The 23668-nt window shown below is 36.5% G+C and overlaps 1 long non-coding RNA gene across 2 annotated transcripts in view; it reads right to left on the reverse strand.

Moving 5' to 3' along the window:
• LOC140843516 (uncharacterized) overlaps window positions 1-15481 on the reverse strand; it is a 41795-nt gene extending 26314 nt beyond the window's left edge. For both annotated transcript variants that reach the window (XR_012121357.1, XR_012121358.1), the window contains exon 1: window positions 14831-15481. This is a non-coding gene — a long non-coding RNA (uncharacterized lncRNA). The remainder of the gene's footprint in view (window positions 1-14830) is intronic.
• Window positions 15482-23668: the final 8187 nt, after the last annotated feature.

Genomic DNA, 23668 nt, shown 5'->3' on the forward strand with positions numbered 1-23668 from the left:
TAAAGACTACTATGAATACCTATATGCCAACAAGCTGGAAAACTAGAAGAAATGGACAACTTCCTAGAAAAATACAACCTTCCAAGACTGTCCAAGGAAGAAACACAAAAGGTAAACAAACCAATTACGAGCAAAGAAATTGAAACGGTAATCAAAAAACTACCCGAGAACAAAACCCCCAGGCCAGACGGATTTACCTCGGAATTTTCTCAGACACACATAGAAGACATAATACCCATTCTCCTTAAAGGAAGGAATACTCCCAAACTCACTCTATGAAGCCAACATCACCCTAATACCAAAACCAGGCAAAGACCCCACCAAAAAAGAAAATTAAAGACCAATATCCCTGATGAGTGTAGATGCAAAAATACTCAATAAAATCTTAGCAAACCAAATTAAAAAATATATCAAAAGGATCATACAGCATGACCAAGTGGGATTCATCCCAGGGATGGTACAGCATCCGAAAATCCATCAACATTATCCACCACATCAACAAAAAGAAAGACAAAAACCACATGATAATCTCCATAGATGCTGAAAAAGCATTTGATAAAGTTCAACATCCATTCATGATAAAAACTCTCAGCAAAATGGGAATAGAGGGCAAGTACCTCAGCAAAATAAAGGCCATATATAATAAACCACAGCCAACATTCTATTGAACAGTGAGAAGAGGAAAGCTTTTCCTCTGAGATTGGGAAGAAGACAGGGATGCCCACACTCCCCATGGTTATTTAACATACTACTGGAGGTCGTAGCCACGGCAATCAGACAAAACAAAGAAATACAAGGAATCCAGATTGGTAAGGAAAAAGTTAAACTGTCACTATTTTCAGATGACATGATATTGTACATAAAAATCCCTAAAGACTCCACTCCAAAACTACTAGAACTGATATTGTAATACAGCAAAGTTGCAGGATACAAAATTAAGACACAGAAATCTGTGGCTTACCTATACACTAACAATGAAAAAATAGAAAGAGAAATCAGGAAAACAACTCCATTCACAATTGCATCAAAAAGATTAAGATACCTAGGAATAAACCTAACCAAAGAAGTGAAAGACCTATACCCTGAAAACTACAAGTCACTCTTAAGAGAAATTAAAGGGTACACTAACAAATGGAAACTCATCCCATGCTCGTGGCTAGGAGGAATTAATATCGTCAAAATGGCCATAATCCTGCCCAAAGCAATATACAGACTTGATCCAATCCCTATTAAATTACCAGCAACATTCTTCAACAAACTGGAACAAATAGTTCAAAAATTCATATGGAAACACCAAAGACCCTGAATAGCCAAAGCAATCCTGAGAAAGAAGAAAAAAGTAGGGGGGATCTCACTCCCCAACTTCAAGCTCTTCTACAAAGCCATAGTAATCAAGACAATTTGGTACTGGCACAAGAACAGAGCCACAGACCAGTGGAACACATTAGAGACTCCAGACATTAACCCAAACATATATGGTCAATTAATATTTGATAAAGGAGCCATGGACATACACTGGTGAAACAACAGTCTCTTCAACAGATGGGGCTAGCAAAACTGGACAGCTACATGTAAGAGAATGAAACTGGACCATTGTCTAACCCCATACACAAAAGTAAACTCAAAATGGATCAAAGAACTGAATGTAAGTCATGAAACCAATAAACTCTTGGAAAAAAACTTAGGCAAAATCCTCTTAGACATAAACATGAGTGACCTCTTCTTGAACATATCTCCCCAGGCAAGGAAAACAAACAGCTAAAATGAACAAGTGGGACTATATTAAGCTGAAAAGCTTCTGTACAGCAAAAGACTCCCTCAATAGACCAAAAAGGTTCCCTACAGTATGGGAGAATATATTTGTAAATGACAGATCCGATAAAGGCTTGACGTCCAAAATATATAAAGAGCTCACCCACCTCAACAAACAAAAAACAAATAATCCAATTAAAAAATGGGCAGAGGAACTGAACAGACAGTTGTCCAAAAAAGAAATACAGATGGCCAACAGACACATGAAAAGATGCTCCACATCGTTAATTATCAGAGAAATGCAAATTAAAACCACAATGAGGTATCCCCTCACACCAGTAAGGATGGCTACCATCCAAAAGACAAACAACAACAAATGTTGGCAAGGCTGTGGAGAAAGGGGAGCCCTCATACACTGCTGGTGGGAATGTAAATTATTTCAACCATTGTGGAACACAGTATGGAGGTTCCTCAAAACGCTCAAAATAGACTTACCATTTGACCCAGGAATTCTATCCTAGGAATTTACCCTAAGAACGCAGCACTCCAGTTTGAAAAAGACAGATGCACCCCTATGTTTATCGCAGCACTATTTACCATAGCCATGAATTGGAAGCACCCTAAGTGTCCATCAGTATATGAATGGATAAAGAAGAAGTAGTACATATACACAATGGAATATTATTCACCCATAAGAAGAAAACAAATCCTACCATTTGCAACAACATGGATGGAGCTAGAGGGTATTATGCTCAGTGAAATAAGCCAAGCAGAGAAAGAGAAATACCAAATTATTTCACTCATCTGTGGAATATAAGAACAAAGGAAGAACTGAAGGAAAAAACAGCAGTGGAATCCAGATCCCAAGAAGGGACTAACAGGTACCAAAGGGAAAGGGACTGGGGAGGATGGGTGAGTAGGGAGGGATAAGGGGGGGTAAGAAAGGGGGTATTATGTTTAGCATGCATAATGGGGGGTGGGAGAAAGGGGAGGGCTGTACAACACAGAGAAGACAAGTAGTGATTATACAACATTTTGCTATGCTGATGGACAGTGACTCTAAGGGGGTTTGTGAGAGGGACCTGGTATAGTGGAGAGCCTAGTAAACATAATGTTCTTCATGTAATTGTAGATTAATGATAAAAAAAAAAAAAGAAAGAAAAGGGTATTACTCCCTGATAGGAAAAAACTAACTGCAAATCACCGATTAACGCATGCTTTATATATCCTTAATTTTGATCATTTAAAGGGTGTCAGATGATCAGTTATGGAAGTACATTTTTCTGATAATATTCCTTTCTCTTAAAAAAAAAAAAAGCAGTTCCTGTGTGGTGATCTCCATTAAGTTCTTCACAATTGTATAAAGGGCATATCAAAGTGTGGGCAAAGGGTTTGTTTGTGTTTATACAGAGGATCAAAGCCTATTTTGGCTACCCAGAAAATGAATTAAGATACGATATGAAGAAGAACTTCCAACATCAACATTCTCTGGAAGAGTCATTCCAGAAGATGATCATCGAAAAACTTCAACAAAGATCCTGGTGCTGTTGCAGTTGTAGCTGCATTCACCCCACCAGTTCCTGGACTTGCCATTGAAATGAAGAAGGAGATATCTAAGCTGGCCTCTGCATACAGTAAATCAACAAATTTGACTGGATCTATACTGTCGGAACTCAACCAAAAATCAGGAGAAGTGCAAGTTGCAGCGCTCCAAAATCTTGCGACTATAGACTATCTACTGTTAAAAGAACATATGGGATGTGAACAGTTCCCAGGAATGTGTTGTTTTAATTTGTCTGATTTTTCTCAAACTATTCAAATTCAGTTAGACAATATCCATCATATCATTGATAAGTTTTCACAAATGCCTAGGGTACCTAACTGGTTTTCTTGGTTTCACTGGATATGGCTGGTAATTGTAGGTCTGCTTTGGTTATGTAGCTGTATTGCAATTATGTTAATGTGTGCATGCAATTTAATTAGTAATTTAAAACCTATACACGCTTATGTTACACTAGAAGAAGATATGTCAAAGAAATAATCAATCTTCCCATGTTTTCTTCCATCTACCACTTCTATAGCTTTTCTTCTTCCTTCATAATTACAACCCCTAAGTAGAATTCGTACCTCATATCGAAATTACCGAGTATTATAATTCTTCCAAGTGATAAAGATACCTCAAGACAAATGCTGGGCATAGAAACCACAGGGCATAAATCTGCAAAAAAGTAAAAAGCTAACCTTTTCAAAGAATATTGCTTCTCTCTCACTTGCCAACTTTACCTTCCCTGTATGGCCCCGGAAGATGACTGGTTAGCCAGAGTCGGGTAAGATTCCTCAAGGGAGGAACAACCTAAGACAGGCACAGTCGCAGAGGGGCCATCAGGTGAGAAATTGGGGACCAACAGAGGGCAGGCTTAGAACCTCACCCCCCCTGTTTTGAGAGAAATCTTCTGCACCCGTGGATGTTTTGTTGCCCCTGTCTAGCTTGGATTAATACTTAGTCTACAAGCACACACCTGATCATCTACATTTGCCCTCTTACAGCACTAAACTATGTTTTCTACCTTTATCTTGCATCTACCTACCACTTCAGCATTTTATTAAAAATAATAATATAATAATAATAAGGAAGAAATGTGGCATTTACATATAAATCAAGTATAAAAATCAAACAAATAATCATAATTGACCTGATTCTTTATAGTTCATGATGCGTGATCAAAACTGAAAGTTTCTGTGATGACTGCCCTTGTACTGTTCACCATTTAAGAACTTATTCACTATTTAAGAACTTGTTCACCATGTAAAAACTTGTTCGTTATGCTTCAGAAGATTGGAGACTGTTAAGAATTAGCCTTGGGGTTGATTAATGATTGTGCATTGAGTCCCCTGTACAGAATTTTATTGTTGTTAACAACCATATGATCAATAAATATGAGAGATGCCCTCTCAAAAAAAAAAAAAAATGAATGTAGATACAGACTTTCCTGCTTCACAGAAATTAACTCAAAAAGGGTCACAAACCTAAATGCAAAATGCAGAACTATAAAACTGCTAGATGATAACACAGGCAAAAGCCTAAATGATCTTAATTATGGTGATGACTTTTTAGATACAGCACTAAAGTCATGATCCATGAAAGAAATAATTGATAAGCTATAATTCATTAAAATTAAATATTTTTCTATACAAAAGGCAATGTCAAGAGTATGAAAAGATAAGGAACAGACTCTGGAAAGTGTAAAAGAGTCATCTGACAAAGGATAAGAAATTATCCAAAATATCCAAAATATAGTAAGATCTCCAAACTCAATTAGAAAAAAAAACAATTTAAATGTGAGCCAGAAGCCTTAAAAGACACCTTACCAAAGATGATATATAGATGGCAAAAAAGCTCATCATATGTCTTCCAGAAAATGCAAATTAGGACAAGATACCACTAACCACCTATTACAATGGTCAAAATCCAAAACACTGACAACAAATGCTTGTGAGGATATGCAACAGAAACTCTAAGTCATTGACGGTGGGAATGTAAAATAGTATAGCCACTTTGGGAGGAAATTTGGCTGTTTTTTACTAAACATACTCTTAATATGTGATCCAGCAATCATGTTCCTTTGTATTTCCCCAAAGGAACTGCATAGTTATGACATAAAAGCCTGAACATGGATATTTCCAATAGCTTTATTCATAACTGCAAAAATTTAGAAGCACTCAAGATGTCCTTCAGAAGACGAATGGATAAGTAAACTGTGGTATATTATCCAGTGCCAAAAGCCATGAAGGGAAGAAATGTATATTATTAAGTGAAAGAAACCAGTCTGAGAAGGCTACATACTATATGTTTCCAACTATATGACATTTTGGAAAAGGCAAAACTATGGAGACAATAAAATGTTTACTAGTTACCAAGGCTTATGGGGAAGACAGAGATGAATAAGTGCAGCATAGAATATTTTTAAGGTGCTGAAAATACTTGGTATGATACTATAATGATGGATACATCATTATACATTTGCCCAAACCCACAGAATAAACCAAGAGTGAACTGTAATGTAAACTATGGACTTTGGGTGAGTACAGTGGGCCCATCAAGTTTCATCAATGGTAAGAAATGTACCACTCTAGTGGGGGATATTGATAACACGGGAGGTAAGCATGTATGGGGCCTAGGGATATACAGGAAATTTCTGTGTTTTCCCCTCAATTTCACTGTGAACCTTAAATTGCTCTAAAAAATACAGTCTTAATAAAAGAAAAAAAGGGTGCAAAATGAGGTGCTTTTCAGCAAATCAGAATTTAAAATAAATAAAAGAAGGCATGTGAAAATCAGTGGAAGAGAATTCCAGGCAAAGAGACTTGGAATTGAAATGACCTTACCATAAATGGCTAATTGGTAACAAACATATAAATTATAATTAATAAAACTGACAATTCTAAATAACAGGTTGATATTAGCTGAAGACTATGGTGTTTATTTAGATTAAGTATATTAAAGTATATAAACAAGTTATTTGTGTTGGTATAACCATAAACATGCACTGAGATGACAAAATAATGATGACAAACAATATTTATTGCTAGTGTAATAATAATTAGGACTCAAGTGAATAGCAAGTCACATGCATTTTTATGTTCTTGGTTAGGAATTATTATTCTTGGCTCAAGAATAGGGTATAGACAACTCTTTCTCTTCTAAAAACACTATCATTAATTTAAAATAGTAGTTTAATGTTATACATTCTCATTCCACTCTCTGGCCACCTTACCTGCTGAATTTATGCTGGTCTTGGACATATATTTTAAAAGAGGTGAAGTGTTTTGTGTTTTACATTTTTATATCAAATCAAATCAGCTCATACTCCAACCAAGATGTTTTTCTCCCCACAAGAAAGAACATAAACTTGACTTCTTGCAGAAATCACGGATCCAGAAACGATAGTTTTCCTAACAGAGAAACAACTATATCCCTCAAATAAAGCCATGATAGCACAACCAGGCCTAGCTTTACTAGTTGACAACATTTTCTAGAATATATTCAAAGGAATAACTTTAACAGTAACACTGGTTCAAGGACAATACTCATGTTCTTAAGCATTATGCTTATTATTTATCTAAATAAAGCGGGAACATGAGAATCCTAAACAAGGATTCTCCCCAAGTGGGGGATACATAGAAAATAATTTTCTATATGTGGAGAAATAAGAACCTGGATTATAAAATTACCAAAAAAAAATATATCTTGCCAAAATTCCTTTGTGAGTTGAAACTAAAAGTTGACATTTGAACTGAGCTTCTTTTATAAATTAAGACGTAAGTAAATATATTGTAATTTACTATTCATAGTATATTTTGAATTCACTGTGAATTAAATTTTTGTATTTGTCTTGAAGACCTAAGTGGAAAGACACCTCCAGACACTTTTATTTATGGAAACTGTCCTTCCATCAATTCTTTTTAACCAGAAACCATAGCGTCCCACTAGTTTGGAGCTGTGGGACTCTATTTCTCTGTGATCTAATTTTGTCTCATGGGTTAATATATTGTTGTTTTTGGCTGGGAAATATTTAGAAGACTGACTCAAAGGTAAGAACAACTCCACCAAACAGAAAGTATACATCATATGACTTTCTAAAACCAGTAACCAATGCCATTATTTGTAACAAGCAAAGATTTTTATAGTTTCGCTGTTGCATGCCCATCAGGTAAGGTATTTTTTCAAAGGTTTGCTATATAAAATAAAAGAAAAAAAAGACATCCACCTGTGAATGACTCTGATCAAAAGAATTATGAACTTCCAGAAAAGCTCTTCCTAAACAAATGGAATGAAAAAGGGGGGCGGGGTTCACAATCTCTTTCAAAATGTTATTACTTATATCAAGACAAATACCTTATTTTAATAAACCTAGTAACGTATAAGAAAATCTAGCAATATTCCCCATGACGAGCATATAGTACACTCCCAAACAAACCTGCCAGAATTATAGACATCTATTTTTATAATGGAATGCTTTTCAGGTTTTTTCCTTTCACTCTAGCCTTCACAATGTACAAAATGTTCTGGTATACATGCACATTTCAAAGAACTTTTTAATCATTCTCTTTTGTTGCAAACACAGTTATTTTACAATAATATGTTCTTAAAAGTTTTATTTTTTTAATGATAATAACATGATATAAAATGCTGCTTCTTGCTGATCAATGAATGTAGCAGATTTATTTTCCAAAATGGCCACTGTGATATTTCTGGCCCCCCATTCTCTTCCAGAACTTTACAGGTCACCTTTCAAAAGGGAGATGCGACTTCCCTTGTACTGAATGGGCAGTTCATTTTCCATGGCAGGGGAAGTGACACAGTGTGATCTCAAAGGCTAGGTTCTAAAAGGCATTGTGGATTTTAGCTCTTTCTTTCTCTTTATAGATGTTTATCCTTAAAATATAGCTGCCATGTGAGGAAGCCCAACCAAATACAGACGCTACACGCAGGTGTCCAGCCAACATTCCCAGAAGATAGCACATTCAAACATTAAGCACATCAGTGAAAAACTCTTCAAATTATTCTAAATCTTGGTCTTCAAATATCCATCTAAAACCCCAAATTTCACAGAGCAGAGAAAAACTGTCCTCACAGCAACCTGTCATAATTCTAGACTCAAAGAATCCATGAGCATGAATGGATTGTTGTAACCAGTAAATGTTAGGGTAATTTCATATACTGCCCTAATAAAGGGAATCGTGAATTTGTACTAACTTTATATTCTCTGTAAGTCTTTCAAAAATGTTTGTTGTAGGCAGAATTCTAAAAAAGTCACCCTCTCCTGAGATTCTACACTGCAATCTATGAATATGATGATACACCACTTCCAAAATTTTCATGTTACAATAGTTAACCTTAAGACAGGAGATTATCCTGTTTGAGCCCTCAAACACAGAGAAATTTTACAACTTGTGGCAAAAGAGGAAGGGAGAGAGGGATTCACAGCAGGAGAAGGACATGACACAGCTTTAGTGGTGTGAAGATGGAGAGGGACACATAAGAAGGTGTGCAGGTGGCACCTAGGAGCAGAGGGCAGCCCCTGCTCACAGCGGGCAAAAAAAAGGGGGGAACTCATTCATACATCAGTAAGGAACTGGATTCTCCCAAACTGAATGAGCTTAGAAGTAGATTCTTACCCAGAGAATCAGCATAAGAGCCTGTGTGGCCAAAACCTTGATTTTGGCCTTGTGAATTACTAAGCAGAAAATCCAGTTGGACCATGATAGACATCTGACCTACCAAACTATGGAACAATAAAGGGATATTGTTATAAACCAATATTTTGTGGGAATTTGTTACATAGCAATAGAAAGCTAATTCATTTGTTGGATATTTTTTGACTGTTGAATAAGTATTCTGTAAATTTACTTGAGAAATACTTGTTACAAACTTGAGAACAACTTTACATGAATGCTCCTACTGACTTACTCCAAACCCTGAGACAGAGCGCAAAGTACAGTACAGCCATGAGCAAAATACAGCCTACCACCTGTTTCGTATGGTCCATGAGCTAAGGATGATTTTCATTCTTACCTAGTTGAAAAAAACATAAAAAGTATAAAATATTGCAATACATGAAAATTATACTAATTTAATATTTCTCTGTCCATTTATAAAATTTTATTGAAACACTGATGTCATCCCTGGTTTACATGTTGTCTACTGATGATTTCATATACAATGGAAATGCTTTGTGCTACCACATCCCTTATGCTTCCCTCAGAACTTCTTTTAAGTTCTAATACCCTTTCACTCAACTTGAATTCTAGCACCTCCATGTATCTTTCCTGAACAGCTTATCCATATGATTTTGCAAACTCAAGGTCAAACTGTAACCATCACTTGATGACTACTTGATATTCAATATTATAGTGATTTCCATATCTTAAATTCCCAACCAAATAATAAGTTTTTGGAAACCAAGGACTATGCCCCAAAATTGTCTGGAATAATCATGGAGCCTAGCAATCTGCAGTATACTCAGTATTTTTAATAATGAAGCATTCAATTTAGTTGTTATTTTTTTTAATTTGCACCCAATCCTTTTAATTTTGGTCCCTTAATATAAAGAAGGTAATAATGCAATATCTGAGCTTACTTTTTTCCTTTGTTTACTGGGAGAGCAAAAAATTAAACACATTTTCCTCCTAAATGAAGGGTATTTCTCTTTTATGTAAGTAGCCCTGGTTTTTTTCAACAAGTCTGAAAAAAAGATTCTTCTCAAACAGCAATTGCATAAACAAATAAAATTTATTTGTTGGGTAACAGTTTAGATATTACTCTTCCCGAACTTTAGTAGTAGTTTGACTGGCTTATACAGGAATAAAATCTTTTCAGAGTGTCACACTGGGAATAAAAGCAAAAAAACAGATTCCATCTATTTTTTCTATTTAACTGAAGGCCAAAATGGTAAACAGGAAATAGCAGTATTTGTAACTGGTATATTTTGATCACCTAAAGGAGTACCACACCCTGATTCTTTAGAAAAGCAAAATGTTTCATTTTCATTATCCTTCTTAATTTTCTCCCTGAATTCAAGCTTAGGATTCTTCCTGGAATACTAATGTAACAAAACGGTAAATGATATTGTTTCTCCATTCTCACAGTTTTGAAAAAGGCTCCAAAGATGAGACCACATGCCTGCACTTTTCATGAAGAGCGGCTGATCCCCCATCTGCAACACCTGCTCATAGAGCCTACCTGGACTGTTACCCATGTGACCCATCACCCCCTCTCCTGTCCTGCCCCTACTCTTTCCAACCTACACATAGGGGAAGCCATGTGGTTCCCTAAGAAGAGAGATTTTAAAGGGAATTTATACAAAAAGGGAACTCTGTGAGAGAGGGTGTATTTCCTCTCCCATTTAAGCCAGAAGACATTTTGCAAGAAAACTCTACAGAAAGTGATAGGCATTATCTGTGGAGGAGACTGACTCTTCTCCCCCAAACACTGTCCTATCAGAGGTAGGAAGAAAGATGTCTCAAAGCCAATTGGAGGCCAGCTGGGAAAGTATAAAGCTTATTTCCAATTATATTTTACAGACTCCAGTTCATTCACAAAACTAGTTATTGAAGCCAGAAATGATAAGAAGAAGTTGATATCAGGAAGTAATCAACTTGCAGATTCCAAATGCTGTACTTCATCTGTCAAGTAATACTTTCTGTGTCTCAAGGGTGACTGACCATGTGGGTTAGTTATATGGTTACACACTTGGAGGATAAGCATTCTTCTCCACACTTGGTAAATAATGTGGATTAGAAAAGTTCCCTCCACCCCACTCTGAATTAACATCTTCATAAATGAAGAATAGATTCCATATGTACTGGCCAATGGAGTATGTCCACTATAATGATTGTTGTTAGAAGGAAGGAAAGAATGGGGGCTGAGGGGAGGTTGGTAGAGAGGAAGGGAGAAAGGGAGGGAGGGAGGGAGGGAGGAAGGACCACTTACGCATTCTGAATTACTTTATTTGCACCATAAATGGTCAATGTTATATTATATATTAATTATTCATTAAAAAAACTAAACAGAGTCAAAGATCCCCTGGTATGATACAGGAAAAGTACTACAATTATTATTGGTAATAAAAAAAAATCTTATTTTTAAAGAAGGCTACGTCAGGCTTAAAGCAATTAAAGAACAATAAAACTTAAGCAAATCCAGATGTATGGGAAGTTAGAATCCAACTAGGATTTTTTTAAAGGAACAGTAACATTGCAGAAAAAAGAGCCTTAAATAGATAATTAATATTTTAGTTTCTCATGGGACAGACTTAATTATTCAAATTCTCATTAAGGGTCAGTATAACAATGCACAATGTAGAGAAGTTGTATAAATGATAGGAGGTGTGACTATTTTTTTCATAGAAGTGCGAAAAATTTCTTGAAATTAAATAGCCTTTTGACCTCCAGATTTTCTTCAGAGGTCTACATCCTATTTCTTTTTCCATGGAAAGAAATCTATGTTGCAGTGACTGCTAAGTTTAGATGGATTTCTGGTGGTAAGTGGTATTAGCAGTAGTAGTATTAATAATAATTCACACCTCAATATTCTGTCCTTAGAATATAATACCAGCTTTTTCTCAAAGAACTCAATTAAGCTTTATCTAGAGATCAGTAAAGTTATAAATGCAATGCACATCTTATCAGTTTTACTTTAAGAACTGTGAAGATAACAGTGGATTTCTTCAAATTATAAAAGACGTATAGCTCTACTTGTATTTTTGAAAACTATATTTATTGGTAAAGGCAGGGTTTCTGGAAGAAAAATTTTAAGTAATAACCCTTTAGAAAATAACACATTTTAAAATATAAACACATACTTAACTCTGTATTATCACTGTGCCCCTCAGACAGAGTGCTGTAAATGTTCTACAGATTATAAACGCATTTTACAGCTATTCCCCTAAATTATGAAACTGGTCCTCTTCATTCATTCTATACTTTGGCTCAAATAAAGTGGAAGTTGGAACAACTGTACAAACTGGCTTTAGAAAGACTCTGGAAATAATCACTGGTTTGTCAGATTATTAATCCTTCACCAGAAATTTGATCTTCCTTGTGGAAATAACAGGGTGGATAACATTGAATAATTTGGAGATTTAGCATGAAGATTGAAATATATCTCTTTCTGGGTCCATTTTAAATTTCGTACTATTCTTAAAGTATCAAAAAAAATTTTTAAGGTTTGAAAGTTAAAAGTTTATATGGAAAATACTTAATATTATTCTAGCAATAAATCACATTTAAAAACTTCTGAAGAGCACACTGTATTTACAAGATGACCTGGGTCATAGTTAGATAAATTAAACCAACCCTCAAAATAAGTATTGAAGAGAAAAGAGATACTTCAAGGTATTTTGGAGAAAACATATTTGAAAATAAAAGGAAGCTTTACTTTTGCAATATTATGAATTAAAATACATGTAAATAATATCTACTTTGCTTTTCTGATATTTGTTAAACCGTTTTTTATTTCATTAACATTGCTTTTTATTTCTACAAAATTATTTGCCCTTCTGGTAACAGCATATTAAGGAAATTTTTATCAGTAAAAAATACAACTGCCTTACTCCGTATCATTGCCAATAGTTGTTATCTTTTTACTTTTTGATCCTAACATCCTAACAGGTATGAATTGATAGTTCATTGTGGTTTTGATTTGTATTTCCCTGATTATTACTGATGTTGATCATTTTTTCATGTATGTGTTTGCCATTATTTTGTACCTTCTGATCTCGCTTAAATTTAATAGTGTTGGGAAGACAAAATGCATACAAAACAGAAAAGAAATAACTGTTTGGCAAAATGGGTCATTAGAAAGCAAAGGAGATTTCATGAAGAACATAGAACTTGAAATTAAGCAAGGACTATACTTCGAATAAAGTGACAGAATGTGGATTTAAGTTTTAAAGAGATACCTTTTGTAAAGTATTCAAATTGGAATGAGAACATTGGAAGAATCTTAGGAGCAATATATATTAGAAAGAAAGTACAGAGTACTAGGCAAACGGTCAGGAAAATGAAGCAGCATTTATGAAATACAGGCAGTGCTTACGCGTGTGCGCACACACACACACACACACACACACACACACACACACACACTCACTCTCCCTCACCCACCCTTCCCCATTTTCACACCATGCTGACCAACAGTCATGGTATTGAAGCATTGCGAAATGAAGCCTCCTTGTATATTTTTTAGACAGTCACTATATTGACAAAGAATGACATAATCATCAAAAAAAGTTGTCTTTTTTAACCTGTTTACTTAACTTGAGTTTGGTACATCTATTTCATGTAGATTCTCCTGAAATGTTTTGTTAATATGGCTTCTATGTACATCCATTTTACATTAATTTTTTCCAGTTGACAGTATGTTTTTATACTTACTCCTATCAGTGACATTTGGAAATAAGAATGAGTAAACATGCAGGTATATTATTCCAGTAGTTCAAATGCCCTTCTGAATAACGAGTAAGTTTGTAATTCTTGTTTGAAAGAATACAGACTCTTATTCAAATCTTAGAACTATAAAGAACAGTCCTAGTGTTGTTTTCATGTTAAAAATAAGTTAAACACCTCTTTTTTATTATTCTTTATATATTTTGCATAAAATGATTTTGCTCTTTCTACCACTGAAATTACTTTTTAAAATTATAATGAATTGATTCAATTATCTTCTTGAGACTATCAATGTTTCTCTTTAATGTTGGAGGCTTTGAAAAACATCACATGGGTAATAATGTTTTTCAAAATACTATTTTTTCAAGATGCAGCTCTAAATTTCATTAGTATTTAACAAAATTGACTTTTTCATATTTAATCATCTAATCAAATTTAGTTCACCAATAGAATAAGCTTTTTATGACTTTTAATTATTTATATTTTTATAAACATTTAGCTCTCATATAAAGTGGTTCTCTTTTCAGATAAAATAAGAGATTATTGATATAAAATCACCTTACTTATCACCTAATGTTTTTAACTTTTTGGCTAAGCCCTTATTTTTTCTCTGTGATCAAACCAACCTCATAACTGTAACTTTTTAAGGAAATTCAACTGATCAAAATTAAAATCTGTTATCAAAATACAATGAAGAATGACAACGAATAAACCCTACAGATTGCCTTTATATCCTTTTTACCATTGTTGCAACTATCAGTAATTCCTGTTCTTAAACATGCTTAGAAAGTATACGGTTTCAACTCTATGAAGACAATTACTAGCTATGATTTCTTTAGCTTTATTAATGATATAATTCAGCTTATGATTCCAAAGAAAAATAACGAGTGTCTAGTATACGCACACTGATTGCAATCAGTTTAGCTCCTCGGTGCAAATGACTCACTCTTTTCATGGGCCTTTTCTTTCTCTAACAGTCTTTCCTTCCAACAGTTTTGAACAACTAGAGATGAAAAATTCCTATTGCCTTTGCTCGTACAAATGACACGGAATGTGATTAACTATATTGACACAGAATGACATAATCATCATCAAAAAAAAAATAGGTAAGTATTACTGGTTTTCTTACCTCACGTGAAGAGGCTGGCAGAGGAGGCTCTGGAGGAGGCGACGAAGTGGACAGGCTGGAGGCGGCAGGCCAGGGGCGGCGCAGCGCGCCCTCCCACCGCACAATCAGGGCACCGCTGTCCGCGACCTGGGCCCCGGCGGGCGGCCGCTCGGACCGCCCCGCCTGTGCTGCAGAGTCGGCCGTGGAGAAGCGCCCAGGGCCTCACCGGAAGTCCAGACCGCGGGCATCCCTGCGCACGTCCTCTGTTACGGCATCAGCGCCGCTGCACGCACGCGGGCGCAGAAAGGCCAAGGGGACACGTCCCCGACCTGCCCGGAACTCCACCAGGAGGCTGCAAGTGCCACCCACACCAGCAGGACCCAGTGCCGCCGGAGGACAGGCAAAGCCGGGCGCAGAAAGGAGCGAGCCCAGAGAGCCAGGCCGTGCCCCAGCCCAGGCTGCGAGGGCCTGCCCTGCCCCAGCGTGGCTGTGCCCGCAAAGCACCCTGTGCCGCCTCTACAGCCCAACTTTGGTGCACCAGCAGCACCTCTCGGGCCTGAGGCGTGGACCCCAGAAGGAACGGGCAGCTGAGAGCTGGTCTCCCCGGGGAGGAGCCTTCTGAGCCAGGGTGGGGCTTCTGCCTAAATGTGTATCCCCTGGGCCTTCATCAGATACGTGAAACTTAAAAAAAAAAATTGAGCTTTACTCATTTTATTTATTCCTGAGTAAATCTGGTTTCTCATGTCTTTATTAATAGGCATGTATTTTATTTGTAAAAGAAGAACCACAAAAATGCAATGTGTTCTTTTTTTTTTTTTTTAGATGTTTCATAGTGCCAAAATCTTTAAAACATATTCATAATCTTGTAGGTTTTACAACGAACCTTCTAAAGAATCAATGGATTTAAGATAAGTAAAGATTAAATAACTCGATCAAATAAACTAGATTATAGCTTCTTCAAATCAATGCTTCATATTAAGCCCCCAAGAAATATTTTCTGGGTATCCTCTGTGACTTAGTTATTCATAAATTTCTGTCTTACCCTCCACTATGTCCATTTTTTTCTTAAATTATTTGCTAGAATTAAGAGTTTATAACTTGATTTTGAAGTCACAATACTCATAGAGGAGAGAAACCTCAAAGTTCAGTGACTATCAAGGAAGTAGAACTGAATCTCAAAACTAAGGCAAGTTCTACCATTCTTGATTTGTCTCTTTCTTCTTAATTTGATAATTGCTAGACAGGAATACTCAGTTCCTTTGGTTTGTGCAGAGAAGCCAAATAAGAATTAAGTGCCAACACGGTATGCAGTCATTACTTTAGGACGATTTGCCACCATTGACATAGAAACATCTGTCTAACACTGATTTAAAACAAATATGCAGCTAGAATCAGTGATTTTATTAATACACTACCTCAAAAAAAGAATGTAAACAGATGCATGAAACATTTTGACAAATGAAGAAATTTAGAAGCATATAAATAGCTTACAGACAGAAGATGAAAAGTTTTATATGACCATTACTTAGAACTGATTGAAGATTGATTGCTGCAATGCTGTAGGAGCTACCATTAAACTTTTAGAATTTGAGTACCTATAAAATTTTTTCACAATAACATTGAGGTAATTTATTTTTCTCACCAAAAAAGAAGAGAAGTTTTTATAGGACATAGTACAAATGTAAATCTGAGAAGGCTCCTTCATACATCTGCTTTTATGTTTATTTTTTAGTTGTGTGATTTAAAGAGCTTTCATTGTCTTCAGTTTTATTATAAAATATTCTAATTACTACACTACATAAACAACTGAGTAAATAAAATTATCTTAGTCAAGAAATGTTTTCTGGGGTGACTATTAATTACAGCTGCACAGCCTTAGTCTCCTGTCCATATTTATTAGTAAACTCTGAAACGAAGTGATACTTACATGGCTAATAACGCTATAGTGCTGACAAAGGAATTCAGGATTACTCTTTGTATATTAAGAAAACAAGTCTAATATTTTTTCTGCTTCCATGTTTGATACTATAGGAGAAAAATTATATGGATAACATTTTTCCCAAATGATTGGAGTTTAGTATCTTTTTTCCTGATATTTACAATTATATATTCTCATACAAATTAAAAGAAAAAAATACCTCTATTAATATAGAGAGGGAAAAACTTAAAATGGATTAAAGACTCAAGATGAAAACCTGAACCTGAAAAACTCCTAGAAAAAAAATGTAGAGGGAATCTTCGTGACATTGGTCTTGGCAATGACACCAAAGGCATAAGCAAAAAATCGTAATACTCATATTTTACAGGAGTGGACTATTTGTCCCTCTGTTTCCATTATAAAATGGAATATATCCTATAATATTATACATGTATACGTACAATTACAAAATTGTATGTTAGACCTGTTTGCGTTTATTAGCCTGAACATCTAATATGAACTGATTTCTATTTGTGAACTTTCAGAGTTAGCATTTTCATGTTGCTACAAAGTAACAGATTTTTTAACCAAAAAAAATTACTAGCCTCAGGAATAACTTGAGAAAGCAAAACACAGAATTGATCATGCATTTGGATTTCCGGCTATTCTGAAGACAATAAGTGCATTATTATTTATGCTTAGTGTGTGCATGGGGGGAGAGGTGTATCCTTTTGCTTGCAGTAGCACTATGGTCACTATAATTTTCATCAACATTTAATTGGTTTGAGGTACAAATTGAAGGTGAAGTATTAGGATGCACAATGGATATGATCCTTATTTGGTAAAGATGTAATAATTACAAGGATTCGATATGGGTTCTTTGTATTGATGGCACTGAGGTCTTTGTAATAAGAAAATTATAGGTTACTAAAAACTTGAGGCATGGTGTGATAGGCAGTTGTCCTTTGTGACATCTTTGAAATAGGCACATTTCTTGCACCCACATTGAAAATTATTGTGTATATTTGGGCAATGATATGAGCTTGAGATGGCAGAATGGGAAAGGAAAAGACATGTTCACTTTTAACAGGTCTACTTGACAAAGTTAGGTCCTGAGAGACACAGTAGAACCCAAAAATATGATAAACTTAAGAAATATAACCCCCCAAATTTCCTTGATGCCTTAATATGTCTCTTCCTCAGATTGAGATCCCTCAATACATCTCTTCCTTGTCACCTGTGATATTGTGATTTGCAATAAAATATATATTTGATTTTCATCCATGATTCTGGCACAGCCCACCTAAAACCCTTGAAATTTCCTAAGAGATGAAAATGCTTTTGCAAAGCAACTAAGGATGGGGGCTATTGCCAGTGGAGCCAACCATGTGATTAAAGGTTGAAACTTTCAGTGGGGAGAAACAGGTGAGGGTCAAGTCCAACCACCAGAATCAAGTGATGTGATTAATCATGCCTACATAATGAAGTCGCTGAACCCAAGAGGATGGGAGCTCGAAGAGCTTCTGAGTTGAGTCGGTGAACCTAAAGATTCAGAGAAAATGGTATGCTCAAGTCATGGAAGCTCTGCACATGTTCCCCCTATTTTGCCCTTTTCATGTCTTCTTAATTTACCCTTTTATAGTAAACCAGTAATGTAGTAACTGAAATGTTTCTGTGGGCCACTCTAACAAATTAACTGAATCCAAGAAGGCAGGTCATTGGAACCTCCAATCTATAGCCACTTGGTTAAGAGCACAGGTGACAGCCTGGAATTATACTGGGCATCTGAAGTGGGAGGCAGTCTTCCAAGACTGAGCATTTAGCCTGTGGGATCTAATGCTGTCTCCAGGTTCAAATGCTATCCAGATAGCATTCAAATTGAGTTAAATTTTAAGACACCCAGCTGGCATCACAGTGAGAATTGTTTGGCAGTGTGGTGGAAAACCTTCAATACTGGTGCTGGGTGAAGAATCCTACACCAAATTTCTACCTTTCTTCCCAACTCATTTGTCATTCACAAGTCAGTACAGATCCATAACACTGGCTATCGACACAAAGTGGTAACCAAGAGTATTTCCTAAAATTATGCCCACTTAGATAGTTCCCCTTCATTACTCCCCTTTATGGCCATCTGTAAGTGGAGCTGTAATTCTTTTAGCAGTTTACTTTTAGCTAAGGCTAACATTTTGCACAGGGCAGTTGGAAACTGTTCCCAGGTTTTATTATTTTATCATCAACTGTGTATAAGAGAGTATACATATGACCATATATGTATATTGAGAAAGAGGAGTAGATACATTGGGAGTGTGAGCCTCCTGCATACAGAATCTACTCATGCTTTTGAATTGTTTGTGTTTGATCCCATATGTAAAACTACAGTTTAATGAATCACTGATAGAATACTCAATCTTATGGCTTACTAGAACAGATAAACTAGGCTCATGAAGGGGAACTCAGTTTACATATTTTTTGGTGTCCTATAGCCAAGCATTCTGTTTGTTTTTGCCCATAGCCCAGTAAAAAGCAGTCACTGCTCTTCTAAAGAAAACTGGTTAGCAACAGAAGACTTCATGATTTTGTTTCAAAATCTAAAGATGTCTGCTGAATATTTTTTGTTTGTTTTCTAATTATGACCTAGTAAGCACTATTGGAACTGATGTATCATAAAACCCAGGCACTGATGAGAGAAATGAAAGAAAAGGAAAATAAATGGGAAGATATCCGTGCTCATGGATTAGAAGATTTAATATTGCTAAAATGTCCATACTACCCAAAGTGATCTACAAATTCAGTGCAATCTCTATCTAAATCCCAATGGCATTTTTCACAGAAATAGGAAAAACAATTTTAAAATTCATATAGAACCACCAAAGACAGTGATTAGTGACAAGGGTGCCAAGAATATACAATGCCAAAATACAGTCCCTACATCAAATGATATTAGGATACCTGGATATCCATATGTAAAAGAATGAACTTAGACCCTTTTCTTATACCATTATAAAAATCAACTGAAAATGGATTAAAGACTTAAATGTCAAGACCTGAAACTGTAAAACCCCTAGAAGAAAACATAACAGAAAAATTTTATGACATCGATCTTCACAGTGATTTCTTGGATATGACACCAAAAGCACAGTGAACAAAAGAAAAAATAGGTAAGTGAGATTGTATTAATCTAAAAAAAATCTTCACAGCAAAAGAAACAAACAGTAGAGTCAAAAGGTAACCAATGGAATGGGACAAAGTATTTATAAACCATCTATCTAACGTGGAGTTAATATCCCAAACATATAAAGAACTCCTATAACTCAATAGCAAAATAAAAACAATACAGCTTAATTGAAAAAAAAAATGGAGAAATGGCCCATAGGTATATGAAAAGGTACTCAACATTACTAATCATCAGGGAAATGCAGACCAAAATCACAATGACATATCACCTTGTATTTGAAGGTGCCTTTCATCAGATACAAAAAAAAAAAAAAAGGTAAGTGTTAGCCAGGATATGGAGAAATTGTTGAGAAAACCTTATAAACCCTTGGTGGGAGGGTAGAATTGTGCCACTGCTATGGAAAACATTATAGAGGTTCCTCAAAAAAATTAAAAACGGAACGACCAAAGAAAGATACTACAATACAATACTATTAAATATAGGCAGGATATTATACAGTAGATACCCAGAGCTTATCCATCTTACATAATTGAAACTTTATAGTAACAGAATAGCAACTACCCATTACCTCTTCCCCCAGCCCCAGGCAGCCACCATTCATCTCTCTGCTTGTAAGAGTTTTACTATTTTATATATTTCATATAGTGGAATCATTCAGTGTCTTTCTTTCTATGACTGGCTTATTTCACTTAGCACAATGTCCCCCAGGTTCATCCATGTTGTCACGTACTGCAGGATAGCCTTCTTTTTAAAGGCTGGATAAAAATCCATTGTTCGTAGCACATTTTATCCTTTCACCCCTCAGTGGACATTTAGATAGTTTCTACATTTTGGTTACTGTGAATAATGCTGCAATGAACATGGGTGTGCAAATATCTCTCCAAGATCCTGATTTCAATTATTTTGGATAAATACCTAGAAGTATAATTGTTGGATCATATGGTAGTTCTATTTTTAATTTTTTGATGAACTTCCATATTATTATCCACAATGGCTGCATTATTCTACACATGACTTGTAGAGCTTTTATAGAATACAAATCACACACTCATAGAGCTATAGGGGCCATTCACAATACAAATTAGCAAAAGAAAAGATTCCAGGAAATTGTGGTACACTGTGTAAACGGGCAACTGCTGCTCTGCTCAAGGGCACTGTTATTCTCCAGGAATGTAAGTCCATTTTCCCCAAATATCTGATTTCAGAAAGAAACAAATACACGTTTTTATGTGAAATAGCTAGACTTTCAGTGCTGTTAAATTTACATTTGTAAAAGACTGAAGACCAAATAGATAGATTACAAGTGGAGTGCTAGTCTGGTTGCATTCACGGGCAACTAGCAGTCACAGAACAAATGAGGATGCTCGTTCCACTCCATGCTATTACTAAAAGTATGATAAAGACATTACAACCATCTACAAAGTGATAAGATCAGTAGCTAATATATTTAAACAGAATGATAGGAATTGTAGTGTTATCTCAATAAGATAGGATGCTCTTGTTAAGGGTCTCACTATATAACGGTAGGGATTTAATAATGGTGCAGTGTGCTGTAAATACAGTCACAAAGCATGACTCTGAATCCCTCCTACATTCAAGTAATCTTCCAGTTTTATTGAATGGTAATCTCTGGGGGGATTTGAAATAAAGGAATACTTCATATTTTTAAAAGAATTATTAAAACAATTTTTTAATTAAGAAATCTTTTTCATTTATGAAAATGAGCATAATAGTGTAACATGCTTTTAAAAGGATTCGAAAAACTCTATGTAACTTTTTTAATGCCCAATTCCTGCTTTTCCTTGTGTGTGTGTGTGGGTGTGTATGTATGTGTGTGTATGTCTATGTGCTGGAAATAAGAAAAGTATTGACATTAGTAGTCAAACACTAAAAAAAATTTGTTGTTGTTTCTTAGCTCCCTTGGATTTTTCACTTGCCCCTTGTCATATCATTGCAGTTGTAGGGAACTATTTGTGAGTTTGTTCATGTCAGTCTTTCCTGGTCTGAAGGTTCGGGAAGGGCAGGGACTTTGTCTTGCTCAGCACCTCCTTTCTCCAGTGAAGAATCCCTAGGCTGAAGCATGGGGCCTGGACCTGTATTTACTGAATGGGAAGGTTTATTTTCTTTGTTCTCTGGCTTTCTCTGCAGGCCGGTCTGTCTGGCTTGCAGCTGTTTTTCTGGCTCTGTCTGGTGTCTTCGGCTGCGTACCTCCATTTTTCTAGAATATTATGTGTCCTATTTTGGGGTGAGTGGGAGTGTCTCTTGGGCATGTTTATCTCACTCTCTGCTTCACCATGGGTCTCTGTTACAGTCTGTCAGAGCACACGTGGAGCTCACCCTATCACTCACTCTGTGTGTGCCTTTGTCCCACCAGCTCCTTGGCTCTTGCCTGCCTCTCTCAGTAAGCTTCCTTCCTTGACTCTCTTGGCCTCTCTGTAAGGTGTATTTGGCTGTTTCAGTTGGCAGTTCTTTCAGTCACTGGGTGGAGTGCTCTCTGCCTACCCATGCCCCTTGCCTCCCCATGCCCCTTGACCCCCTTCACCCAGCAGAGTGGCAGATCAAATTATGCACCCCACAACAGGCCAACTGGATATGCACAGGTCCTTGCACACAAACCACAGTAGCCCTACTTGCACATGCTGATGAGTGTGCAAAGCAACAGTGCCCTGGCCCAGCAGAAAGGCACTAGGTGCTTGGGGAGCTTGATGAAGAAGACCGCCAGCTGCTGCTGGCCCATGCGCTGAAGAAGCGGCTGAACTCTGCCGAGGAGAAGAAGGCCTGCGCCTGCACCTCCTGGCCCTTCTGCATGTTCTGCCCTGCAGTGCTTGAGCAGGGTGGGGGCTCCATCCTGGAGTGCCTGTGGCTCCACCTCCTCAGATGTGTCTCCAATATGCAGCTGTTGCCCCTTGCCCATATGTGACCCCGCTGGGCCATCACTTCCAGCTATTTCCTCTGCATCCCGGAGATTCTCCCATATTCAGATGCCTGCCCCACATCCAATGTGTACTCTTTGCCTGCAGGTGTGTGCCCATTCACTTGTGGCCAGTTCTCAGAAGTGTAACCAATATTCATCTGTGGCCCCTCCTGCCCAGATGCACCCCCCCCTTGTCCAGCTATGACCCCTCCTGCCATCTACAGCTATCATCCACCCCAGATGTGCTTCCTCGTCTTAAACATGACCTCTAGTCCTCAGATGGACTTCATCACCCCATTTGCTGTCCCACATCCAGTTGCATCTCCCCATTTGTGCAGTCCCCCTGCCACCCTGGCCTCCCCAACTCCTCCCAGCACCATCCCACAAAAACACAAAAATTCTGATGGTCAAATAATTATTTGGAAAATGCAATCTCTGAGTTATAAAAATGTTCCTTATGTATTTCAGACTTTCTCTCTTTGATTCTCAGTTAGCTGCTTTGATGTAGCCAGAGCACAAGCTCCACTCAAAAAAGAATTATGTTTAGACTGAGATCATAATGGAGTGATCATATTCTGTATATTATTTTATAATTCCAACAGTTCTTTTATATCACACAGATAGAATACTTTGAATTTTTTTTCTATTGACTCAATAGCTTGATTCTAAACCTATTGTTCACTGCAAGTCTTGTCTTTATTCTCAGGCTAATAATGAGAAGTGGTTATATCGACTGAGATTTTACTCTGTTAGAGTAGCTATGAAACCTACATTTTATTGTAATTTTTATCAAGTCTTCTAAAGTATAGCTATATAAATACTAAACGTGACTATTGGCATTTAAAATTCTAT

Source organism: Manis javanica, chromosome 9, assembly GCF_040802235.1.
Source record: "Manis javanica isolate MJ-LG chromosome 9, MJ_LKY, whole genome shotgun sequence".
NCBI lineage: Eukaryota > Metazoa > Chordata > Mammalia > Pholidota > Manidae > Manis > Manis javanica.